The 21,996-nt window shown below is 34.5% G+C and overlaps 1 long non-coding RNA gene across 2 annotated transcripts in view; it reads left to right on the top strand.

Annotated features, from left to right (window-relative positions):
* The window catches only part of LOC124526712 (uncharacterized), a 173,560-nt gene extending 160,397 nt beyond the window's left edge, over positions 1 to 13,163 (top strand). For both annotated transcript variants that reach the window (XR_006965722.1, XR_006965723.1), the window contains 2 exons: positions 11,330 to 11,442; positions 12,874 to 13,163. This is a non-coding gene — a long non-coding RNA (uncharacterized LOC124526712). The remainder of the gene's footprint in view (positions 1 to 11,329; positions 11,443 to 12,873) is intronic.
* The last annotated feature ends 8,833 nt before the right edge of the window (positions 13,164 to 21,996 follow it).

Below are 21,996 nucleotides of genomic sequence, written 5' to 3'. Positions count from 1 at the left end.
GCCAACACTATAGTCCAGATAATACAGGCTATCTTCCTCTAGATTATATCCTGACATGTCTAATCATCTTAATAGGAATAGAATCATTTTTATAAATAGAAAGTTCTAAACTATTCATTTTCTCTGACATCACAATATGGATACTTTAATGCTCTCTAGGATGACTTTTATTTTAACTTCCTAATTTCTGCAAATTTCCAGAACATATTTCTTTTTTATCTGAGGAGGATGGCAAACAAAGCCTATAAGCAAAACTCTAAAACTCCCTAGATCTAGGTTTAGTCTTGAAAAGCTTTTTAAAAATAACGGTTAACTCTCATTTACATTTCATTGTAATACTCATACTTTATCTTATTTATACTATTAAAAATCTCTTGGATGCCAAAAATGTTATGTTTTTACTTAGTAATTTTATTAACTTGAGTTTTCACTCTGACTGAAATGGAGAGGAGTGGGGTAGGGGACAAAGCTTTTAAAACATAACCACATACAAGATGGGAACCAAAGGTGCGTATGTATAATGGACATTGTGGTTCTTTCCCCAAATCTATTCTTTTGTCTCTAGGTAATTCCCTATACAGCTTCCGAAAAGCCTAAGATTTTTTGAAGGAAAATTGGCTTTATCTCTTGATCTAGAGTTAGGTCAAGTGGCTCAAACCTAAGTCCATTAGTATAAAACTATCCCTTAGGCATAGATTCAGGAGAAGGTATACGATTCACTATGGGTTAATGAGACACGAGCAGCAATTTGCTGAAAGATTTCTAGGACATAAACTATGTCTTCAAGAGAATTTCTAAAAGTAACTGTTCGTTTCTGTGGGCTTAGATTAAGAAGCAGGTAGGCTTGGGAGTTCATAGTAACCATTTTGAGCTGGATAAGTCAACCTTAGGGGGAAGCAGCAATTCAAGGAGGCAAATCCATGATACGGAAAGAAACTGGTTCTTGATAAGATCATCCTGCTGTGGAATTAAGTCACTTCTGAAGCTCCCCGAACAAATGTATCTAATTTTGTTGTTTAAGCCAGTTTCAGCTTTGTTTTCTGACTCCCTTTTAAGAAGTACAGTGATTTAGAAGAAAGAGTGGTCAGCTCTGCTTCTTTCAGTGTTTCCCAAAATTTGAGAAATGAAAATTATTGCTCTTAAAAGAAATACAAGCACTAAAGAAAGGGAGAAACTTGATAATTTATAACCCCCTTTGAGTTGCAACGTTTTTACCATAGCCTCATTAGTGTGTAAAAAATAAGCATCAATAAATCTGTGTTCATGTGTTAGTACAGACATTATTATAAAAAATAGTAATTGCTTTCCCTTAGTCCTTCAGATACCATACTTTAAGATTTGTTTGATCACTGAATGGGCTATCCAGAAAACTGATCACAAGATAAAAGCAAAACTTAATCAAGAGGATGCTATTACCAAAGAAACAAGAAATTGTAAACTGAAGTCAAAAAGACATTTTAACTTTAACAATATGATAAAAGGACAAGATCATTGAAAACACACAAGAATTAATTTTCCTACTTTATTGTCTTGGTTTACAGGTGAGATGTGTCAAGATCCATTAAAGGCAAGCATTCCTTATCATGTGATTTCACTCATATGTGGAAATTTAAGAAACACAACAGATGAACTTAGGGGAAGGAAAGGAAAATAAGATAAAAACAGAAGGAGGCAAATCATAAGAGACTCTTAAATACAGAGAACAGACTGGGAGTTGTTAGAGGGAAGGTGGGTGGGGGAACGGGATAAATGGGTGATGGGCCATAAGAAGGGCACTTGTTGGAATGAGCACTTGGTGTTATACGTAAGTGATGAATCCCGGGTTCTACCCCTGAAACCACTACTACACTGTACGTTAACTAATTTGAATATAAAAACTAAATTTAATTAAAAAAATAAGACAAGCATTACCATTGCTTTCTTCACCTCAACACTCTTCTCCAGTCCGTTTGAACTTTATATACTTTTAGGTAAGAAAATGAAATCATATTAATATTCATATTTCTTCCTTATGATGCACATTTTAATCTTTGAGCCACTCAGAACTCAAAAAAAAATTCTTTCAATAAGAAAACTGGATGTTGAAATAAAAAATTTTAGGCTTTTAAAATGATTATCTCCATTTTGACAGTCAAAAATTTAGGATTCAACACTTTGTATTTGTAGTTTGGCTCTCCTATAAGGTCGACCTGTACTGGAATCTAGAATCAGACGCTTAACCAATGGAGCCACTCAGGTGTCCCTAAAAAAAAAAAAAGTCCAATTTTAACTACAGAAGGATCATAGTAAAAGGCATTTCTAAGAAAAAAAAAACTCCTGTGGGTTACTATTTCAAAATGTTGATATTGAATGTATATAAACCAAAGGTTTCCTTCTCAGTGTTGCTTCTCTTAATCTGCTAGGTATTTAGAATTTTAATCTTAGATATCTCATAATATGTCTTATGCAAAATATTCCTCTGTGATTATGGGTCTCTCCAATGATGCTCTTTGGGACTGCTTTTTGATGCTGTTGATTATCTCTTGTACTTGTAAGCTATAGTCCGCTTAGTGAACTAATGGCTCTTCTTGATTGGGTCTTGAAGCAAATGGATAGATCAGATCTTTTATATTTTTTTCACCCTGTCATTCAGCCTCCAGAAGACTAATGTACCAAACTGCAGGTATATGTAGTCAGGGAAGTTTCATAAGGAAATTATAACATAGGAGAGAAAAAACTTAAGTTCTAGTTAATTGGGGCTTCCCTTTGAACCTGGTATCCAGTTCAAATACATCTTTACAAATACATCTTAATAAGAAGGGAGACTGCCATGCCCTCCTTTCTAGATCTCTAGTTTGTTATATTCTTTATTTACCCTTTCAAGTTTCTCCATCTGAAATTTGATCTTACTTCTCTCTGAAAATGCTAACTTTCCTAAGATTTTGAGCCTATAATGCTTATACTGTTCCTGAGTCCTACAGATTTAACAGGGCTCCCAGCTTTGGTTAAGTGAGCATGTATGTTTGCAACTTCCTAGTCTCCTAGGTCACAGTCTCAGGGAAGAAGGTTAAAGTAAATCTTTCAACTTTATGTTTCCTTTCCCCCTTCACACCATTGTTCTCACTGCTAGACAAACTGTTAAGAAAACTAATCTTAGAATTACAAACTTTTTTTTTTTCCTTTTAAATACAGCATCATCTAAACCTATATTGAGGAAAGAATATTTCTTCTATTAGCAAAGCTGTGCACTGCCAGTGGGTCTGCAGTCTTGTACAATGGAGCACTTGGGGTCTGGCATCAACACAAAGAACCACAGTAGCTTTTAATGGTTGCTTTCTCTGTTGGATGGGGAATGGCATGAGTCTCAAATTAATTCCTGGGATTTAGATTCTCTTCTGATATGAAAGGGTGGGGTTGCAAATTCCTGTCACCACATCGATGTGGGGGTTCCTTTAAAGTCAAGCCAAAAGTTCATTAAATTTTAAAAATTTCTTTGCTTTTGTTTTGACTTTAAAAGGTTTTTGACCTTAGGCAACTTATATAATGCCAAGCTTGGTTTTATAATTTAGTAAATGCCAATTATACAAGTTAGTTATTCTTCAGATATTAGGAAACTTTTAGTATATTGCATTTTGCTTGTACCTCTAACTAAATATTTACCAAAATCTGCCTTGTTTTATAATTACAAAATTAGTCATGTATTAAGAACCTTATTCAAATAAGGCAATGTTCTGTGAAGTACTGTGAAAGAATAGAAGGATATACATACATATACATTTTCCTGTCTTCTAGCAGGTAGTGATATCCTTGAAAGAAGGGCCTTATTGATTATTACATCTTCTATTACATGTAGGACAGTGTGTTGTTCAAAATAATTCAGAGATTATTCACAATTACAGAGGATGAGAAAACTATTTTCATAAAATTTGCAAGGCTCTTACTGAAGTATATATCACAATACATTGATCTTTCTTTCAAATGGATCAGAGAATAATTCAGTTCTTTGACTCTTGTAGTGTAATCATAGACCTCAACATTTTAACCAGGACCAGAGATTAGTGTGGCCTTTTTTTTTTTTTTTTTTAATCATGGCTTGTTGGTTGTAATCAAGTTGCAGGTTCATTACGTGTGATCAATTAGAATTATATCTTCCCAGGACTTATAGGTGAGGATTATTTTCTTTAAAAGAAGTGTTTCAAATTGTTTAGTGTTTGTCTCTTTGTCTGATATGATTTGTTTGTCTGATATAAATTGTTTGTCTGATATGAATTATTTGTTCGATATGATATTGTTTGTATGAATTGTTTGTCTGATGTGAATTGTTTCTTTGTCTGATAAGATATTTTCCAGACTGTGTGTGCTTAACAAATATTAAATGATAATTCTTTATTGACCTAACTGGTCTTGGGGAGTTTTCAAAATTTTCAAGGAAGTGTTTTAAATGCTTTGTGATCTTTAAGATTTTAATATAGAATTATGATGACCTTTCCAAAGCAAGAAAGGAGAAAGTTGCTCCAATCTGAAGCCAAGCAGTTAAAACTGAAATGATTGGTCTCTTTTGACACAGAGATGAAGCTTTTGTTAAATAATTGACACACTGTTAATTCCAACTTGTATTATGTGCTGGGGATGGTATTACAATAAAGCACAAAATGGCCTCTGTGGTATAGAGTGGAGTGGAGAGTCAAATACTGCATGGAGAGCCAAACTAGAAAACTTAGGTTCTCCCTATATTCATAATGTGAATTTTGATGCCAATTACGATGCTCATAAGTTTCTGGTGGCTTCAGCACTGCCAAGACCACAGGAAGGTGGTCCTATAAATAGCCCTATACCATTCGTAGTTCCTATTACTGTTGTAACAATTTACCAAAACATAGTTATTGAAGACAACAAGAATTTATTATCTGACAGTTCTGGAAGTCAGAAGTTCAAAATCCAAGTATCAGCAGAGCTGTATTCCTTCTGGTGGCTCTAGGAAGGAATTCTAGGAAAGAATCTGGTTCCTTGCTTTCTCCAGTTTCTAGTGGCCAGCTACATTCTTTGGCTCATGACCCCATTCCTCTATTTTCAAAACCAGCAGTGTAGCATTTCTGAGTCTCTCTCTTGCTCTGACATTCATGTTTCATTCTTATAAGGAAGCTTATAAGCACATTGAGTCCACCTGAACAATCCAGAATACTCTTCTAATCTCAAGGCCCTTAATGTCATCACATCTGCAGAGGCAAAGTTTCTCTCACCATATAAGGTAATAATTCACAGATTTTAGAGATTAGGATGTGAACATCTTTGGGGGTGGGAATTATTTTGCCTATCACATGCTAAAAATAAAGATATAAATTCTTTTATTTTTTATTATGTTTTTAAAGTTTATTTATTTATTTTGAGAGATACGGAGACAGCACTAGTAAGTGAGGGGCCGAGAGAGAGAGAGAGAGAGAGAGAGAGAATCCCAAACAGGTCCTGCACTGCCAGCTCAGAGCCCTATGTGGGACTCGAATCCACAAAGCCATGAGATGATGACCTGAGCTGAAACCAGGAGTTGGATGCTTAACTGACTGAGCCACCTAGGTGCCCTAAATTCTTTTAAGGATAATTTTATATTATGATGCTATTTTCAGTGTAGAAGAGCAGAAGATTGTTTCAATATCAACACAATAAATGTAAAAATTGAGCAAATATGATGACTCATGTGGTGGAAAAATTGGGTTTTTGACTGTTGTGGGTTTTAATCATGTCAGTGCTGAGTATTTACTGAAGATTTTGTGATCTACAATTTCATTATCTAGATAATAAGCTTGTAATGCTTACCTCACAGGATTCTTTGCAAAGCCTTATGCTGTGTTATCTATCCACACCTAGCATGGTAATTTCTTGACTTCTAATTCATTAACTATCTAAACCGGAAGAGCTGAAGTTTTAATTGTTAATTCAGTCAGTACATTGTTTGGTAAGTCATGGGCTGTTCGTTAAATACAACTAAAGATAGTATTTGGAAAGTCTTTAGTATGGCCCTGAGAAGGAGGCACAGATGTTCTATCCTGTGCTTTTACCTACTAGGATAAGACAGACAAAGGAAAAACAATATCTGATTTGGCTAATTCCAGTACTTTCTCGAAAGTTTTGGCTTCAAAGCCTTCATCAGAAAGAAATGCAAAGCTAAATGTTAAATATCAGAGAGTATTAAGTCTAAGATGTTATGGGTTGGTGACTGGACATTAAGCTAATTAATGTCTTCAGTTAAATAGATTCTGTTGAAAAGTAAAACAAATGAGAGCCAATAGGTGTTTTAGTCAATTAATAAATAGACTGTTGTTATATCCAGAAGAAAATGGGTGAAAATTGAATTCTACATGATAAAATATTATTAGTTTTAATGTTAAGACATATTGGCAAGTACTTCTGTCAGTTTTTTTTTTACCCCTAATTTTTCCCCTCTTGGGTTTGTTATGTAAATACGTGGATTCCAAGTTCTCTGCATTTCCTTTGAGTTTATCTGAAGTCCTGATTTAATACTATAATGTTATTGTCACTAGATATGAAGAGTTATTAGACTTACTTTGGAAATATGCATCCTTTGAGTGCCTTCCTTAAATATTCTAGAAAATTATTTTTTAAATTATTTTGGCTGGTTATGATTTGTCAAGATAAAATAGGCTACAATTGGAGAAATATACTGCCATATTTCTAATTTTAATAATGCATAAAATCATATGTTTTAGGAGATTTGATTTAGTGCTTCTTGAAAAGGTTAATATTAAATGATACATTTTGATTTTGTTACCCCATTGGTTAGATAAAATTACTATTTTTTTTTACATTGAATACATTCGTGTAAATGTGCCATCAAATAGCTAATAAGGTATAAAGAAATCATTTAGCCTTTCTTCAGAAAGATATCTAAGCTGGTGAACTATAAAATTTTGAGTTCTTCTGAGTGTCACTTGGAATTCCGGGGGATGTCTCTCTTTTGAATTCAGAAATCATAAATTGAATATCTTGATATACTTGAGCAAGCGGGAAATGAGCACTGCTTTTGCAATTGACTCATAGATGTGATCCTAAGCAGGAGGGCAAGGATGAAGAGGGTAAGAATGAATAATAAATGTATTTGAAAATGAGATTTAACATGTAGAGAGTACCAAAATTTTTCCAGTACTCTAAAGATACAGTTGTTTTTTTTTTCTTTTACTGGGCTTCCTAGAACAGAGTTTGTGACTGATAAATTATTTCATTCATATTAATTATTATAATATCTTAAAACAAAAATAAAGACTTTAGAACTATTTATTGTAATAATATGCTCAAACAGCTTTATATTTTACAAATCTCATGTAGAAAACCATATTTCCCCCAAGACTGTCTTCCACTGATATTTGTAGTTAATATATTTTAAAATTTTTCATAGAAATTTACTTTGTTAACTTGACATTGGGGTTAAGTTATTTTAATTGCAAACAAGTGAAAATGAAATCAGAAGTGTGCTTTATGGAGTGGAAAATTTCCTTACAACTTCAGCTTCTTTTTTTCCTTTCATTTTTTTTCTTTAAGAATTCTGAAGAATTCCAGCCTCCCTACTGTTGCTTCTTACATAGATTCATGTTGAATATGTATTTCCCAGCATCTAGAGATGCTGATTCAGTGTAGTTGGTGACAGGTGTCTCAATGACAAAGGCAGGAGGCCTTTAAAATCTCCAGTTTGGGAGTGTCAGGATGGGTATGACATAGGCCCATGCTGACAATCTAAAATGAAGGCTCTTGGCATAATTGCTTTTCATTCAAAAGTTAAGAAATGCAGCTGCGTCCTCTTCACCTCCAATTCTTGCAATCTCTATGCATGGAATGGAGAACTGCCTCCTTCATTTCTGAATTTCTGTTCCCTCCTTCTTTAAAGTAACGGAAGATCAATGAACTTAGTGCTATTCTGGTTCTTACTAAACTTAGCCCGGCCAAAATAATCCATTTAGCTGGAAAATAATCTAATATAAAGAGAAAGACTCTGTGTTCTTATTTATAAAAGAGTGAGTATCTCTTTTCCTTTCAGTGACAGGGGCACACAGGCAGGCAGCACAACCCCAGGCAAAACAGAAAAAGAAAGGAGAAAGCAATACCTCTCTCCAGAAATGACTCACAATATTTATTCAGATGACAGGAGGAATAAAGTAGTTGAAGTTTTATAGGAATCTATTAACTTTTGTGCATGAATGGTGGGTTAATTGAACTATAAGAATATGCTCATCCATGAATTGGTCTTAGCCCTGTGAGGCAAACTGTGTGGATAAACACACATATGTTAATCATTTTTAAAAATAAACCTGATTTAAGATAAAACAATAGTCTGCCATGGGTTGAAAATGAAGGTATAATCAATGTCATTCTATATTTCTTCACATTGATTAATTACTTACATATTTTCTGCCTGAATTTAACCATGCATATATACAACTCTTTAGGATTTGGTAAGGGAGCTTTTGTCACAGTGGCTTCCTACACAGTACTTTGAGTTGTTGAAAAAAGGCTCTCCATAAATGAACATCATTATAACCTCAGGGCTTCTAGATAATTTCAATCGGTTTTACAATCTACAGCTGGGGAGTGTAAAAGGAGACACCGATGGCCATAGGAACAGCCTTGACAATTGTCAGCTTACCGTACACCCAGTGCAGTACCTCTGAATTTGATCACTGTCAAGAACAAATCATAGGTAAATGGATACCAATTCTGATAATGAAGCAAACTGAAATGGCCCAAGACCTTCTTACTAAATTTAAAGGAAAGCAGCATCTGAACCAAATAGCTATTGCCCAGCCAACATTTTTCTTTTTGATTACACTATATAGTAGGGTGGAAAGACAGGTAGTTTTAGGAATGTGTTGAAGCTAGCAGCGAGGTTAGCATACAAATTCATAACAAAGCAAAAAATATCCTCATGTGGGAATCTGAGGAATAAAACATGAGATAATTAAAGGTATATAACTATTTAAGTCACCATTATCATCAACAACCCGTGGGTGGGTTCAAATTACTAGCTTCTCCTGAAAGAAAAGCTCTTACCTTTGAGCAGCACATTATGTTTTGTGTTATATGAAGCGAAAACGCCAGTGTAATTCTTGAATGTTATTTTCAGGTGGTTTCTTTCCTTCCTTTCTTCCTTTCCCTTTTTCTTTCTTTCTTTCTTTCTTTCTTTCTTTCTTTCTTTCTTTCTTTCTCTCTCTCTCTCTTTTTTTCTTTCTTTCTTTCTCTTTCTTTCTTTCTTTCTTTCTCCTTCCTTCCTTCCTTCCTTCCTTCCTTCCTTCCTTCCTTCTCTCCTCTCCTCTCCTCTCCTCTCTTCTCCTCCCCTCTCCTTTCCTTCCTCTTTAAATTCTTTTATTTGTGGTTCATAGATATGATATCTTAAGTATTAGGACATGTGATTATGAAAAACCTGCAGATGGAACTGTTTATTTAAGTAGTATATACAGATTTTGATAAAGTAAATCCAGAAAAATAATATTGTTCGTGACCTAAAATGATTCTTGAAAAGGCCTTTGAAGATTTAGTGTAAGCTCTCCTCTTGGTAAATATATTATCCTGTTTAAAGATAGTGAAACTCTTGGGGTGACTGGGTGGCTCAGTTGGTTAAGCGGCCGACTCGGTTTCGGCTTAGGTCATGATCTCATGGCTTTGTGGGTTCGAGCCCTCCATGGGGCTCTGTGCTGACAGTGGGAAGCCTACTTGAGATTCTCCCTCTCTCCCTCTCTCTCTCTCTCTCTCTGCCTCTCCCCCACTTGCTCTGTCTCTGTTTCTTTCAAAATAAATAAATAAACTTTAATTTAAAAAAGGATAGTGAAACTCTTAATTTGCTTTCATTAAGATGTAATATCATTCAAAATGAACTAAGCCATAGGTTGCTTAATTAGTTAACTCAAGGCTACTGTATGTTTCAGACAGCAGGTCTACAGGTTCTCCTCTTCCCTGTGTTTTTCCCATATTCTTCAAAGTGTTGATCCCTTTGGACTATGACATTTGAGGAATGCTTTTGTACCCTGTGTTTTATCAGTGTACCAGCTGTGGAGTGATTAGTGGATCACTTTAGGACATTACATACTAATTGCTAAAATGATTAAGGCTCTTTCCTCTCCTGTACTCAATCCCTTAACCCATCATTTTCCACTTTTACAATTTAAGTGCAGAGTATAGAAATTGTGATTCACTAACATGCTCATTTAGCTGAAGATAAAATTTTGTTTCTGAGATAATCTGCATTAGTTTTCCCTGATTTCTTGATTCCGAAATGGCAAATCACCACTCTTGGCCAAATGGATGGAAAGAGAAGGAAAAGGGGGAAAGAGGGGGTGAGATTTGCTAATTGTGGGACTGACTTGGGCCTAATCTGTCTATTTCACCTAGAACTGCACTGAAATCTAAGCACATGAAGACGTTGCCGGCTTTCTGCTCCATGAAGGATAAACTTCACAGTACCTGAACACTAAGTAACATTCCAGACAGATGGAGACAAGACAATTACGTATTTTTAAAAAACTATTTGAAAGTCCATTTTGTTGCAAACAGTCTTTTTGCACAGAACCTTTTCAGAATCTGAATATCAGTGTGTATGTAACAATCCTCATAATATCATATTCATCTCCAGAGATAAGAAAATACTACCACATTCTTGAGAGCAAAAAGAAAATTCTGACTGATAAAATGGTTAAATAGGGCTTGATAACAATTTATTTCTGACCTTTTAATGCCTTCTGTTCTTAATGATTTTCTGTCATTTCTGTCTAGTCCAGACTTGAAACTCAGTCTCAGAGGTACTTAGCTTTATGTTGCCACTTAGCTTTCAACTTCCATTTTCAGCACAGAAAGGTAAATCAGTAATTGTCACTTTGGCTTCTCAAGGTTTGTCAGGCACCCGAATGGGATTATGACATAGATCTGAAGGGTATTTCATATGACTTTGACTTTAATTTTGATGTAATTATAGAAATGTCTTAGGACTTCAGGAACTTAATCATCCTGTTAGCCTTACCTCTTTTGCTTGGGTGTTTGGCTCACACTGCTTTGGTCCTTTCTGTCCCCTGACCTGTGGAGAGGTGATTAAAAAAAATAAAAAGAAATCCAGGGACGTCTTCAATGAGATGTCTCCGTAGCTGACAATCATCTCTTTCTCAATGCCTTCTCTTTCTTTTGTCTTCTTTTCCATTTCTTTGGTAATTTGTTTCAAGGGAGATACCATTCTCTAGTTTGGCTCTCAGTGGAACAGTTGTAGAGCTGGAGAAACCACCCTTTGAGAAGTTGGTGCTTTGTCCTTTGCTTCAAGATATTTTTGAGTCTGATGTGTTTTTTTTTTCTTTTTTTTAATCAGTTGGAACCCAGAATAAGACTGCAATCTATCTAGAGATCTTCTTTGGAAGAGGGGATAAATGGGAAAAAGGAGTCTCAAAGAAATGGTCTGTGGAGAATTTCTGTCTTGAGAAGGTAAAAACCTGTTTTGTATGCATTTATCCAGACATATTTGTCTACAGATCTGTGGATATAGATTGGTGTGTGTGTGTGTGTGTGTGTGTGTGTGTGTGTGCGCACACGCGTGTGGATTAACCCAAACTTCACTTATAGAAAGAAACTGAATTCAAACTGGCTTAAACCAGGAAGTGTTTAAGGATGACTGGACTCAGAAATCCCAGCAGTTTGCTAATTATTTCTTGTTCTGTCTTCTTCACCCTCCCCCTTTTTTCTCTTCTGGCTTGCCTCTGCATCTATGTGTTGCCCTTATTTTCTCCTGCCAAAGATTATCTCTCTACATATGATGGGAAAGGTGGCTAGTGGCAGCCCCAATCCAGAAAGAAAAGGTATTTTCCCCCTAGAATTCATAAAATATCTTATGAGAAAGTATTCCAATTAGTTTGGAAAGGTATTCCAACCAGTAGTAGTGACTGACTGTCCTACTGTATTGGATGGGAGAAGGACAACTCACAAAAAGAAGATCGGTGTCTTGCTACCAGAAATAGGGGTATAAGAAAGCATGTTAGGAAAGCCATATTAATTAGAATATAGATTTATGATATTGCTACATATATAGCAAACCAAATAATCAGCATACTTAAAGGGATTGATTATTTATTTATTTATTTACTTATTTGTAAAACTTATCATATATCCACATATGATATTATCTAGCTTTTTGCCTGTAATGTATTTGGTAGTTATATTTTATGACCTAGATATGAGAAAATTGAACTGATTCTTATTATCATCTTTACTCAAATACAGAAAACACATCTTATTGAATATGTCCTATAGATAGAAAATGGTTCCAGGAGCTACCTTTTACTTTTTTTCCTAACAAGTAATAAGCACACTTTGCATTTTCATGGTGGTTTCATATCTATAATTTTAAGAATTCTCAAACAGATATTTTTATTTTTTTTAAAGAGGCATGAAGAGGTTAGGCAACTTGTTTATGATCACCCATGCTAAGTTTTACCATGTTTTTAAACATCTGTTCATAAAAAAATTCGTATGAGATTTCAAAAATATATATATTTAACTTCATATTATAGATAATAGAAAAGTACCTTAAGATTACTGTCCTGGGCAATGATTGCCCTTGAGTCTTATTTCTAGACCTCATCGATACATTGTTAACACTTAGATCAATAAACAATTATTGTTCTTTGTGAGATGCTGAGAGTAGATTTGGAGAGTTTGTAGGTAAAAGGCATACTTTACCAGGGCTGTCAAATGTCAAACTGACAACTAAAATGTATTATCTGTCTGTCTATCTATCTATCTATCAATCATCTATCTATCATCTATCTATTATCTATATCTGTGAGTCCAGAAAGATCTGTATGTATCTATCAACCAAGTCATATAAAATACATTTGAATTTTTTTTTTCTTTCTACAGATTTCCACAGGGAGCAGGGCTGATATTACTGGCTCAGCGCCTCATGGTGAGTTACAGTTATAATGGGGACAGCAGGCTTCTATAACTCTGTTTAATAGAAAGCAGGGTACCAGCAGAGATTTTCTAACTCTGCATTTAAAATCCCCCCAATAGCTATTATTACTTCTTAAAACCATTTGAGCATTAGTGCCAAATCAAGTGGAATAGTTTCATTTAAATAATTTAAGGGGCTGACTGATATTCTCACACTGACCATAATAAATAATATTATTAATTTCAAGAGAGAGAGAAGGATCAGAATATTGTGATTTTGGTTTTCTTTCAACTGAAAAGTATTTTGAAAAGGATTAAAGAAACAGATTTTCCTCCTCTGAGTTTGACTCCCTGTGTATCCCACCTCTGGTCCTTTCATAGAAACCCCCACCCATTGTGTTTAGCCCCATTTACCTGCCCCTGCAGGGAGGCGTCCTGTGGAGGGAAGTTTTAGTCTTCTGTGGAACAAGCTTATTGATCAGCAGGGTTTGCTCACTCAAGTGTAAGGACATTCTGATTCTTTTCCCTTGGGTTTTCTTTTCCTTCCTAAGAAAACTCTATGAAGAATTCTTTCACCCCTCTCATTGTGTTTCCAGTCAATCTTTCATTTGATATGATGTGAAAAAAAAAATAAGCAAAAAAAAAAAAAAAACAACACATCTTAAGACTTATCTCCAAGTAAAAAACTGTCTACCTACAGTAGCTACTCTCCTTTGTTTACATTATCTGTATTTTCTCTGTGTATCATCCCAGGTAGTCATCATAACTCCATTTTTAAGACTGAAATATTGAGTATCTTTTTAATCGCTTCTGTGCTGCCAATAAATATTTAAATACCACTATGTTTCTCAATATTCCGATCATAAAAATTATTTGAAAGTACACATTTCTAATTTTCTCCTTGAAATTTGGATTTAGGATATCTAGGGTAGGGCTTGGAATCAGTAATTGTAGTATTTCCAGGTGATTTAAGTATTGGAAATACTGAATTATCTCCTAAGTTTGACAATTTAAAGACAATTACATCTCTTGATGTTCCAAAATGAATATCAGCATTAGTTATTTCATTTCTTCTTCCTAGTATTTTGGGCTTCACATTTCCTGAAACTACTGCTGTCATTTCCACTGAATCCTTTCATTTTAGAACTGAAGTTGCCTCTGCTCAGCTCTAGTCTTCTTTGAGGTGAAATTTGAGGGTCTTTGGTCACTTGTGATAGACTAGAGGAGAGGAGAAAGAGCTAAAAGGAAAATTACTATGATATGGCTGATCTAGCTCTAACGGTGAGGACCAACCAGGAAGTAACACGCTTTGATAAATGTGTAATGAAAAATTTACTTGCAGAGGAAACAAGGCTGGAGATGGCTGGGAGCCAAGAACATCTGTGTTCCTGGTATCCCAAATGTGTGGAAGTAGCAGATGTAACTGAATATATAATAGAAACCCTGGCGCAATTCCTAATAAAGTGGAAGAGACCTCTGGATATTACAGAAAGCTTTCCAAAACCTCCCAAAATGAAAAATGCTGGGGAACTCCTAAGTAATATTATTAACTATCTTTAGGAGAGATATTATTAAAGTGGCTCAAAACAATGAATATGGCTTATTTACATAAGACAAAGGGAAGTTACCCACTGAACACAACTGATAACACAACTCAGGAAATATATTGTGTGTAAATATAATAATGAAATTATGTTTAGCATACATATAGGAGGTGAAGTATAAGATACGTCACACATCATCTTTGCTTTAATAGTTCTTCATGCTTTTTATAGGCTCAGCTAATACTTCTAAGAATGACTGGACTAAGGAGGAATGAGATATTAAGAAAATAGAATAAAATATAAAGTGCAGACTAGGAAAAGACAGAATATAGCAGCTGCTGTTTTGCTTAGTCCATTACATAAAGAAAATTTATTTTATTTATTTTTTATTTTTAACTTAAAATTTTTTTAATGTTTATTTCTTTTTGAGAGAGAGAGAGAGAGAGAGAGAGAGAGAGAGAAAGAATATAAACAGGGGAGGGACAGAGAGACAGAGACACAGAATCTGAAGCAGACTCCAGGCTCTGAGCTGTCAGCACAGAGCCCAGTATGGGACTTGAACTCACGACCTATGAGATCACGATCTGAGTGAATTCAGTCACTTAACCCACTGAGCCACCCAGGTGCCCTGAAAAAATTTATTTTAAAGCTCTTATTAAAAGAGTATCTGGGTAGGCCACAGTAGTTGGCACACTTTTAGTATATATGTGGTTAGAGTGGATACACAACACCTTTTTCTTTACTACCTTTTAGCTAGGATTGACTGTGTGACACAATTCTGATTAATGAAATGTAAATGGAATTATGTTGGGTCAGTTTTTTTTTTTCTTGATAAAAGTGGATAGATCTGGCTGGAAGGCCTCTTGATCCTTCCTTCTTCCTGCTTACAATGTGGACATGATGCTAAAGATACAGCAGCCATACTGTGATTATGAGATGACAACCATAAGTATGAAAGTGGGCCATGTAAACAAGACAAGGTGCAAGGACCTATATCAATACCCCAATGGCCACTGTGCCAACACCGGACTGCTATCTCTATATTTTTGGTTATGTGAGACAAAAAAACCTAATTTGTTTATGCTACACTTGGTTGGGATTTCTTATACTTGCTGCTCAACCCGTTCCTAATGGATGTGGTAGTTACAAATTATTAGGACTGTCAACATTGTACAAAATTTTAAATTAAGTTGTCAGTATCCTTAGCCTCACTTTTCTACATAATTTCCTCAGAATCACTACTGGTCAGTGCTACCTGTCTTCAATCAATTATTTAGGTCTCAAGTATCCTCATCTGCTCTATCCATTATATTTTCTTATTTAAAAAATTTTTCTTTTAATGTTTAATTTTTGAGAGAGAGAGTGAGACAGAGCGTGAGCCAGAGAGAGGGAGACACAGAATTGGAAGCAGGCTCCAGGCTCTGAGCTATCAGCACAGAGCCTGACGCAGGGCTCGAAACACAAACCGTGAGAACATAACCTGAGACGAAGTTGGATGCCCAACCAACTGAGCCACCCAGGTGCCCCCCCATTATATTTTCTTATTAAGAGTTACTAAAATATGTTATATTTAATTTAATATATATTTATCATTGATATATATATACATATATATGTACATATATGTACATATATATGTATACACACACACACACACACACATATATATATATATATATATATATATATATATATATATATATGGGTGGCTCATATCAGTTAAGCGTCTGACTTCAGCTCAGGCCATGATGTCACACTCTGTGAGTTCGAGCCCCATGTAGGCCTCTGTGCTGACAGCTCAGAGCCTGGAGCCTGCTTCAGATTCTGTGTCTCCCCCTCTCTCTGCCCCTCCCCTGCTCATGATCTGTCTCTCTCTGTCTCAAAAATAAAGAAAAACATTTAAAAAATTAAAAAAAAAAGGAAAATGTGATCTCAATTTAAAACACCCTGCATGTGCATTATATGACATGAAAACTTTGTCAAAAATGGGAGTGTTAATTGTGGAGTTTTGGACATAAGCTAGAAATGGGAGAATTCCAGCAGTGAGTGGAGGGTGAGAAGGAAAAAGTCTTAAGTAACTTCTATCACATTCTGTTAAGACTAATGCTGAATAAAACTTCTTACCTGGTTTAGATGGATCAGCTATATTAAATGTTTATTTTATGTGCCTTCCTTTGTCATCAATCCTAAATTTCTTTTCTTGCCATTATATTGGGACCCACATCAAATTTGTTTAAAATGATTATTATACTATAATATTTCCTTCATTCACATGCTTAGAGAAGTCACCAAATTCCCTAAATATAACTAGATCAGATTATTGGTTGAACTTACATGGTTACAAGTATGACTGAGTAAAAGAAGAAAAGAAGGTGAGTGGAAATTTTGTGGCCTGCCATGCCACTGAAGGACAGTTCTGCAAAGCTGTTGGGGACTTCTTCAGACAAAGTTGGCTGTCAGAAGAATCTCTCAGGTAAGAGGCTGTGTCAGTATTTCCATCATGCTTAGTTACTGCTCTGAGCAGTCTATGGAAAACATTTGCCTCAGTACAAATACAGTGATGGATTTCAGAACTCAGCAGCTGTGGTTCTTGGGTTATTTATACTCCTATAGATGGAAGTTGGAAAGTTACATTCTCATGGCTACCAAAATAGGCTGTAAAATATCAACTTCTAGGGAAAATCACTTAAGAATTTTTTCTTAGAATTTTGAAAAAAACAGTCTAAGGTAATTAATTACCACAGAATAATCTTTCTTTCAAAATAAATACTCATAATGGTAAACAAGACCTTTAAGAAAGTGAAAGATCTTTCAAATCAATTGCTTTCTCCACAATATCTTCATTTCATTTTCTTCTTTTAAAATCACTTCTGATTTTAGGCAAAGCTACTTTCGAGAAGATAGGAAAGAAGAATATCTCAAGTTGTGATGATTTACTCTAGAAAAATATGTATAATATTTATTAAACACTTATTGAACAACTTCTATATGTATTTGGTATTTTTATATTTGATAAGGATATAGCACTGAACAGAAAAAAACGCAAAATATCTCTACTGTGGAGTTTATGTTCCTTATGTTGATCAAAGAATGGCTAGGTCATTGTCAGAATAGGCTATGCATGTAATTTCCAAACTTCAGTGTGCAATAGAATCACCTGGAGGACAGGTTAAGACACAAATTACTGAGCTCCATTCCCAGAGTTTCTGATCTAGTCAATAAATGTAGAATAGAGCCAACTCACACTACTGTCAAGGTCCCAGGATATGAAAATGAATGAATGGAATATTTGGTGAACATTACTTCTTCTGCCACAAGTATGAAAGGTAGAGAGGGAAGAAAAAATTTGAATAATTATTAATAGGTATAAATATAGGCAAAGCTACTTGGTCAAGCAATTCAGATATCGTTAACATCAACTCAAATGAAGATATGGAAGACATGTATTTCAATGTTGTGGATAACATATAATTAGGAAAAATAATTAAGATTTTAATTAACATCTGAAATTATATACCAAAACCAAAGGACAAAAATCACTACAAGTCATGCATTCATTTAAAAAAAAAATCAAATATAGGATTCAAAATTTATTCATTTACTCATTTAACAACTAATTATTAATAACTAGTATGTGCCAAATATGAATTTGTGTCAGGGATACAGTCATTATTTATTTCCCCTCTGAATTTACTGAGACATTATTGACATACAGCATATATAAATGTAAGGTATAAAATATGATGATTTGATATACATATATATCATGAAATGATTATCACAATAAGATTAGTTAATTCCATTCCTTCACATAATTACATGTTTTGTGTGTGTGTGGTGACAAAATTCTTTTGCAGTAAATTTAAGATTTATTCGCTTAACAATTTCAAGTATATAATAAATACGGTGTTGTTAATTATAGTCACATTAGGTCCCTAGACCATATTCATATGACAGCTATAAGTTTACACTCTTGACCAATGTTTCCCCTGTTTCCCCACCCCCCCAACCACAGGCAACCCAATTCTATTCTCTATAAGTTTGGCATTTTAGTTTTCAAATATAAATAAAAACATACAGAGTTTGTCTTTCTCTGTCTGACTTATTTCACGTAGCATGATACACTCTAGGTTCATCCATGTTGTTGCAAATGGCAAGATCTCATTCTTTCTCATAGTCAAATAGTGTTCCATAAAGTGTTCTTTATTATCTATAAATAAATACACACACACACACACACACACACACACATATATATATGTATGTGTATATACACACACACACACACGACTTACAGTAGTGTGAGTTGGCTCTATTCTGTGTGCATATATCTTCTGGAATCACTGTTTTTGTTTGAATAAATACCCAGTAGTGAAATTACTGGATATGGTAATTCTATTTTTAATTTCTTGAGGAACCGCTATGCTATCTTCCACAGTGGTTGCACCAGCTTGCATTCCCACCAATAGTACATGGGTATTACTTTATCCTACACATCCTCATCAATACTTGTGTTTTCTTGTCTGTTTGATTCTAGCCATTCTGACAGATGTGAGGTGATATGTCATTATGATTTACATTCCCCTATTAGTGATACTGAGCATCTTTCATGTGTTTGTTGGTCATCTGTATGTCTTTTTTGGAAAAAAAAATGTTCTCCGCTCATTTTTATTTTTTTTTAAGTTTATTTATTTATTTTGAGAGAGAGAAACAGAGAGAGACAGAGAGAGAGCATGCGTGAGTGGGGTAGGGGCAGAAAGGGAGAGAGAGAATCCATATCAGGCTCTGTGCCTGCTATCAGCACAGAGTCTGCTATGGGGCTCTATCCCACAAATTGTGAGATCATGACCTGAGCCAAAACCAATGCTGAGCCAGAAGTCTAATGCTGACTGAGCCACCCAGGCCCTTTTCTGATCAGTTTTAATTAGATAATTAGTATTATTATTTTGTGTTGAGTTGTATCAGTTTTATATATATATATTTTGGGTATTAACCCTTATTGGATATATCATTGGCAAATATCTGCTTCCGTTCAGTACGTTGCCTTTTTGTTTTATTGTTGGTTTCTTTTACTATGCACAAGGTTTATTTTGGTGTGTCCTAATAGTATATTTTTACTTTTGTTTCTCTTGCCTCAGAAGATATATCTAGAAAAATGTTGCAAAGGCGAATATCAAGAAAATGACTGCCTATGTTTTCTTTTTTTAATTTTTAATGTTTATTTACTTTTGAGAAAGAGAGAGCAAGAGTAGGGGAAGAGCGGAGAGAGAGGGAGACAGAGGATCTGAAGTGGGCTCTGTGCTGACAGCAGGGAGCATTACATGGGGCTCAGTTCCATAAACCATGAGATGATGACCTGAGCCAAAGTCAGACTGAGCCACCCAGGTGCCCCTATGTTTTATTCTAGGAGTTTTCTCACACTTAGGTCTTTAAACAATTTGAGTTTATTTTTGTATATGGTATAAGCAAGTGGTCCAGATTCATTCTTTTGCATGCAGTTGTCTAGATTTTTTTAGCACAGTTTATTGAAGATACTGTCTCTTCCCCATTGCATATTCTTGCCTCCTTTGTCATAGATTAATTGACCATATAAGCATGGGCTTATTTCTGGGCTCTCTATTCTGTTCTGCTGATCTATGTGTCTATTTTTGTACCAGTACCAGACTTTTTGATTACTACAGCTCTGTAGTATATCTTAAAATATGGGATTATGGTACCTCCAACTTTGTCTTCTTTCTCAAAATTGCTTGGCTATTTGGGGTCTTTTTTGATTATATACAAATGTTATTATTATTTATATTTGTATTATTATAGTGGTTTTTAATTGCCTTTCCCTCATGATGGGACATTTCCATGTTCCATCCTTTGTATGTTTCTTTGGAAAAATATCTCTTTGGTCCCCTGGCCATTTTTAAAATCATATTGTTTATTTAATTATTTATTTTTTGCTATTGAGTTGTAGGATTTTTTTTTAATATATGTATTTTGGATATTAACCCCTTTAGATAGATGGTTTGCAAATATTTTATTCCGGTCTGTAGGTTGCCTTTTCAATTTGCTGATTGTTTCTTCTTCTCTGCTGAAGCTTTTTTAGTTTGATGTATTCCCACTTGTTTATTTTGCTTTTGTTGGTTGCACTTTGGGTGTCACATCTAAAAACATAATTCCCAAGACCAATGTCAAGGGACTTTTTTCCTATGTTATCTTCTAGCAGTTTGCAGTTTTGAGGCTTACATGTAAGTATTTAATTCCTTTTGAGTTGATTTTTGTGAATGGTACAGGTAGAAAATAAATTTTATTATTTTGCATATGTGTACGTGTTTTCCCAACACCATATTTTGTAGAAACTATCCTTTCCCCATTCTATGTTCTCTTATCAAATATTAGTTGGCTATATACATGTGAGATTATTTCTAGGCTTTCTATTCTGTTCTATTGGTATATGTGCCTATTTTTATGACAGTACTCTACTATTTTGATTACTACCACTTAGTAATATTGTTTGAAATGCAGTTTGAATATAGTTTGTGATGCCTTCAGTTTGTTCTTCTTTCTCATGATTGAATTGGCTATTCTTGGTCTTTTGTTGTTCCAGATAAATCTTAGCATTGTTTATTTTATTTCTGTGAAAAATGCTATGGGACTTTGATAGGATTTGCATGGAATTTATAGATGGCTTCAGGTAGGATGAAAATTTTAACAATTTTATTCTTCTAATCCATTAACACGGGATTTATTTCTATTTATTTGCATTTCCTCAATTTATGTCATCAAAGCTTTCAGTTTTCAGTGTATAGATCTTCACCTTTTTGGTCAAATTTATTCCAAGGCACTGTATTGTTTCTGATGCCATTGTAAATAGAATTGTTTTCTTCATTTCTTTTCAGACACTTTATTATTAATAGGTGGAAACACAACTGATTTTTGTATGTTGATTTTGTATTTGTTACTCTACTGAATTTATTGATTAGTTCTAACAGTTTTTTGGTGGAGTCAGTAAGATATTCTGTACATAAGATCCGATCTGCAAGACAGTGACAATTTTGCTTGTTATTTTCAGATTTAGACGACATTTGTTTCTTTTTCTTGTCTAACTGCTCTGACTAGGACTTCCAATATTATGTTCAATAGGAATGGTAAGACAGGGCATTCTTGCTTTGTTCCTAATCTTAGAAGAAAAGTTTTCAAACTTTTGCCATTGCATATGATATTAGTTATAGGTTTGCCATATATGACCTTTGTTATGTTGAAGTAAGTTTCCTCTATCCCTAGGTTGTTGAAAGTTTTTATAATGAATGGATGTTTAATTTTATCAAATGCTTTTTCTGAATCTACTCAGATAATTATATGATTTTTAAAATATTTTATGCTGTTAATATGGTGTGTCACATTTATTGATTTGCATATGTTACACTGTCCTTATACCTCAGGGATAAATCTCCCTGATCATGGTGTATTATCCTTTTAATATAATGCTGAATTTGGTTTGCTAGTATTTTCTTGAGAGATTTTGTACCTATACTCATCAGGCATATTGGTCTGTAAG

This window comes from Lynx rufus, unplaced genomic scaffold, assembly GCF_022079265.1.
Source record: "Lynx rufus isolate CCGP_SWC_20201006 ecotype Redwood Valley unplaced genomic scaffold, mLynRuf1.p SCAF_5, whole genome shotgun sequence".
In the NCBI taxonomy this organism is placed as follows: Eukaryota; Metazoa; Chordata; class Mammalia; order Carnivora; family Felidae; genus Lynx; species Lynx rufus.
This window is presented reverse-complemented; position numbering and strand designations above follow the sequence as displayed.